Source organism: Halichoerus grypus, chromosome X (assembly GCF_964656455.1).
Source record: "Halichoerus grypus chromosome X, mHalGry1.hap1.1, whole genome shotgun sequence".
NCBI classification, from domain to species: domain Eukaryota; kingdom Metazoa; phylum Chordata; class Mammalia; order Carnivora; family Phocidae; genus Halichoerus; species Halichoerus grypus.
Genome location: NC_135727.1, coordinates 50,602,423 through 50,608,422, shown reverse-complemented (window position 1 = coordinate 50,608,422; position 6,000 = coordinate 50,602,423).

The following is a 6,000-nucleotide window of genomic DNA, read 5'->3' as shown; positions in this document are numbered from 1 at the left end:
GCTCTGTGAATAATTAAAAATATGAGCAAGACTAAATCAGGAGGTATGATTCCTTATTAAGTGAGAAACTAGTGAAGAGAGGGGAAATTAGATAATGTATTACAATTCTTTGGGGACGGGTGATCTCCAATATTCACTTCCTGTTGTTTTTATAGATCCCTAAGAAACATTCTAACTGATGCAAAGAATAAAGGTATAATGTGTCAAGGGATTGGGACTCAAAGTCACCCAGCATATGGAATTCTAGAATTCTCAAATTATAATTTATATTGGTATGCATGTGTGTGAATGTATGTGTGTACATGTGTGTTTGCATGTTTATAAGAAAAAGAGAGGAAGAAAAGGAAAAAGAGAAAAGGGTCTTAGTTATAATGTATTTGATTATAAGTAACAGAGGTACTCTAAGAGTAGCTTAAGTGAAAAGGGGGAAACCCAGGTAGGAAAGGCAGTTTTGGCCTCATGGGCAACTGGAAACAATGACTAGAAAGCTGCCAAGAAACTAGGAAGCTTTTTTTTCTTTTACCCTTCTCAATCCAGATCAACTTTTATAATATCAACAAATACAGCATATTCAAAAACAGCCTCCTTGCAGCTTCTGATTTTCTATGTTCTCCATTTACCCAAATAGCAGAGGCTGACCCACATCACTTCATCACAAGTCCAAATTCCTAGGAGAAGAATCTGCTTGGCACATCTTGAAGTAAATGTTCACTCTCATTGATCAGCTGTGGATTAGGGGAAGGCCTAGAAGAAATATCAGCCCAGATATAACAGCTGGCACCCACCTCTGTTGGAAGATTGTAGGAAATGGGGTCATGGGATTGGCAGACACCCTAAAAAGTAAATATAGATAGAGATAGGGGAAGGAAAGAAGCAGAAAAAGGGAAAATCTAATTATCTTAGTGTTATATAGTCATTTAGTTTTGCTATATTTAGTACATAATTCAGGGCAATTGCTATTTTTGATTGTATTCTTTATTGTTACTATTCTGCTTACATTATCTGATGAGTTTTTAAAACTTTATATTTTGATGAATTACGTGTAATTATAATTCAGTGGTAGTTTATTACACACATAATCTAATTTTCCATCCTAAATAAAACATCTAAATGAAAATTTGAATATGCCTTTTATGTGTTCATTAACACAATATGTAAAATCAAGATGGTGCATAGAATCCTCTATGCAGTGCCCTACCTTGGTGAGGCAGAATTTACCATTAACGTCCAATTCCCTTATATTTTTATTTATTTATTTATTTATTTATTTATTAAAATTTTTTTAGATTTTATTTATTTGAGAGAGAGAGAGAGAACAAGCAGGGGGAACAGCAGAGGGAGAGGGAGAAGCAGACTCTCCACTGAGCAGAGAGCCTGATGCGGGGCTCGATCCCAGGACCCCAGGATCATGACCTGAGCCGAAGGCAGATGCTTAACGACTGAGCCACCCAGGCGCCCCTCTCTTATATTTTTAAAAGTGTCCATCTCCATTAGCTGGAGTTAAAATGACATATTTATAATATTAAATAGTTTTACATACAGCAGCTATATTTTATCATGCTCATGTCTAAAAATGCTTACTTTTCTTTCAACCTCATTACAAGGATATTTTTAATTAACTGAATTGCTGTGTCATCTTTCATTTCTTTTAACAATATCCGTGGAAAGTTCACAATGAATTGTGACACTAAGCATTGAATTTTATGAGCTCTGTCAGTCCTGTGGGGTATTCAAACAATTTAACCTGATATGGATAAGGCAACTGTAACATATGGGAACAGAGGAGCTGTGAGGCTGGCAAAACTTACGTTGGTAGTAGCTAATAGAAAAAAAATAATAAAAGACTTAGGAAAAAAAAGTTTTTATATTATAAAATACATTCAAATGTAAATATGTATTGAAAAGATAACATATATGCAAATGAGATTTTTGAGGGGCAAAAAGGGCTAAGGACGAATGCACTGATGAAATGATTGCACTGAAGCACTCTGCTTTATTTACTGTAACCAGATTGGTGATGTGGAAAAAGTACTGGGCTAGAAGTTAAGTGACCCGGGTTCTAGCTCTGGGTGAGACATTTATGGGGTGTGTGACTTTAGACAAGTCACTTATCTTTCCTGAGTCTCAGTTTCCTTAGTGACAAAATAAAAGTGTAGGACAAAATGACCTTTAAGGTACCCTTCAGCCATTTGATCCTATGATATAAAATGATTTGTAGAATTGTAATTTTTGATTCTGCTAATCCATGCAATTTCATTCTGTCAGGGGTTGGTATCAACAATTGATGTGATTCAATGACACCTATAAAAAGACTGTTTAGTTTGCATATCTCCTTTCTTTTCCCTGAGGTTGCATATCTTGTTCATGCTGCCTTGACTTCTCCTTGGTGATGAGAAAGGAATTTCATTTGCAGGAAGAAGCTGAGGTAGGCTGGGTGCCCTCTGATGAATGGGAAGCCATGGGAAAGGTAGCAGCCTGGAACATGTTCAGTTCCACCTCTTTCTTTTGGCACTTTCACACTGTGTAATAATGGTGCTAGATTGGGGACTGGCATAATAGAAGGTTGACAATTGTGCAGGACAGAAATGCAGACTAAAAGCAATGAGGTTATCAGGTGGCATCCTCTTCACTCTATCTCAGGCAAACTTCAGGATTGGAGAAAAGGCTAAAAATGTGAACCAATTTGTAATTTGGAGATAGAAGAATTCGTTTTCTAATAGGATGGCTAAATTGTATATTAAAAGAGAAACTTTTATTAAAGCAGTTCTACCAGAGTGACTCTGATTAAGAAGTAGAGCAATTTTCATCATGTAAATTATGTTTTTAAATTAGATTTAAATAACACAGTAATACTTTTATTCATGTTATCCACCATTTAAAAGAAATAAATAATTTGGTTAACTCCCTGCATTTTCACAAGATGAAATTCCATCACAATCTTTGAGTAATTGAAACTGTGATGATTTTTAAAACCATCCAATTACAGGAATTCAATTCAATTATTTTTCTAATAAAATTAATTTTCACTTACATGTGTCTGTCATTTCCTGTCAATGAGGATGTTTTAAAAATCTTTTTCTGATGAATATTTTTCTGGATATTATTGTATCTGTAGAGAGATATTCACTAATATTGTCAGATAAATTTAGAGCTCATAAAAGAAGACATGATTATAAATTTTAGTATGTCTATTTATCTTTCTTTTTCTGCTGGTATCAATAAACAATTGTGAATGTTTTTCAGTAACCTATTGATCATAGTACATTGAGTGGAAGTCTGGAATTTTATAAATAATTTAATGGAAATGTTAATGCAGGCATATTCTATTTAGATAGTAATGCCATAATAGAGATAAGACTAACTGGACCAGTCCATCTTAACATTCTGAGAATTATTATCTTTTTCTGATTTGACAGAATAAAAATTGAGGGAATTCAGGCCAGTGTGATTGTGAGGCTTTGCCCTCTATTCACCCTTAACTGTAGTTTTAAGATTGGAGAAAAAAATGTAAGAGCATCAGAAAAATTTAAAGTTCAATTAATTATTTAACTGATCCCTGTCCAGACATTTATTCAGTGTGCCCACACATGTCCCAGGCATTGTGTTAAGCCTTGGGGATGCAGAGATTAATCAACCTGGTTCCAACTCTCAAAGAGGTCACAGTTCTCCAATTAGTTTCTGTGTAATACAGGGTAGGAAAGTTATATAATGTCCAGGGACTGGGTGTGTGCTCAGGGCTGGGCAGTGCAATGGATAGAAGGAGGGGTTTATAGGAACAAGCTGTGATAATTTCTGCCTCAGCAAAGTCAGTTTACTGACTCAGATCCACAGTCAATAAAACTTATTTTGGAAAAATGGTTCCTTTCTCCTAGAGTCTCCTGCTCCCTTCAATTGTAAGGAGTTAATTTGTTTCATCTCTCAGGAGTGAGAAATGGACAACAAGTAGAGTGGAATTTGGAAGCCAAAAGAGAGAGAGAAATAAATTTATTTAAGACCCAAACCATGCTTTTAAACCATGGACCCCTGTGTAGAGTTATTATAGGTCTAAATATTGTTGTACTGTATATCCAAAGGTTTGGATCACTTTTAGTGTAATTACAAAATCTATGTTTTAAAGATCAGCCAATGAATTAAACATGTGCATGGTAGATTTTTTCATTGCTCTACCATTTCAAAGATACAATCCAGTGGAGAAGGCAATGTGCCTGACGTACAATGAAATCAGGTTGAAATCAGGTTCTGTTATCTAGCAGGCTTTCTTGGAAATATATAAGGTTGAAAAGGAGAAAAAAGTGAACTCAGTTTTTTAGGAGTAAATGTGGGCTGTAGTTACACAATTACAAAGTAGTTGCCCAAAAGTGAAAAATACATTTAACTATGGCAAAAATTACAGTTAACAATGTGTGGGCTCATTGAAACAAATAGAAACACATGGATCTATAAGTTAAATGCACTCTTGAACTGAAGCCCATTGTGCAGTTGAAGGGGAGTGTGTGAGGAAGATCTGGCACTGTTGAGTGTGTTAGGAAGTGGACAAGGAAAGAAGCCTTGGCATCAGCAGCCCAGAGAAACCAGAATTGTGGTAAAATAGGTTCTAAAGTTCTGAAAAAGAAATGATTACCAGTGAATCATCTGTTAGTGACCAAGAAAATGAAGAAAGTTTATTTTAACAATATCAGGTAGCTTGAAAATATTAAAAAAATCAGAGTTGTTTCAGATATTAACAATATTGAGGGAAAAATTTCAGTGAGGTGCTACATAGTCTAGTAAAAGGTCTCTTTTGGTTTAACATCCTTATTAACAAGTGAGGTACATTAACTACATTCAAGGCTGATAGTGAATTAAGTTTTATTATTATTATTATTATTACAAACATCACAAAAAACAAAGATTTGCCAGGTTGCAAACATGGTAGAAAGACAAAAAGTAATGCCTAACTTGGACAGATTGAGAGTGAATACCCTGGATGGGAATATAATGCTTGTAGATATTGAGTGGTAAAGAAATAAATATAGGTGATATCTTTATCTGGCCTCTGCCAGATCCATTTCTGAACAACAGCAACAGCATAAACAACCACATCAGTAAAAAATATTTAGAGATGTCTTATTAAAATATGCAGAAGGGCAACATTAAAGTGCAAGAAAAAATAAAGTCCAAATAGTAAATCCATAAGATAAGAGTATTTGAGAATGTTTGTACAAAAGGCATCACATCTAAAACAGTGCTTGGAACAGAGGGTTGGTCTATAATACAAAATATGTGACATCAAGGGAGGCTCTTGATTAGCATTTATAAGAACTGTTTATAGAAGACTAAGTGAAGGGATTAGCTAGATCTGGACTATTGCTATTTTTCAAGGGGTCAGAGAATAAATTTCATGAGCAGGAGTGAGCCGTTCCCCAAAATAGGCCTTATCTATGAAGGGTTGTCAGTCATTTTTACCTCACTTGTGCTAGGGTCACAGCAATGAGGAAATTTCCCCCCAGGAAATGTCAAACCTTTTATAAGCATACTATTTTAATTACCACAATCTAAATTTCCCACTGAGAGCAGATCCCTGTCCTTAGAGAGTTAACATTCTAATATGGCCACTTTAAGGAGGAAAACACTGGCCATATTTTGCAGTATATATGCAGTAGTAGACAAAGAGTTTTCAGCCCAATTCTTTGTGCAGGGGGGTGTACAACTGAAGAATGGAGTTCCTAGAGAAAACTGGTACTCTTTCTTTGAGGTAAAGTGCTCATATGTTTGAGTTAAATTACCTCTTTCAGGAAGACCATTTTGCTCTCTGATGAAGTAATTTAGTTCAAAAGGGTACCAATTCAGTATCATTAAACCTTTCAGGAACTATATTTTCTATTATAAGCAAATCCTGGATAAGGTAATTTGCTTCAATTAGATATCACTTTGAATCTGGGAGGGAGTGTTTTTTACTTACCTTACTCATAGTCATCAATTTTCTTTTGATTGCCCAGGTGTGTATGGAAATTTGTTATG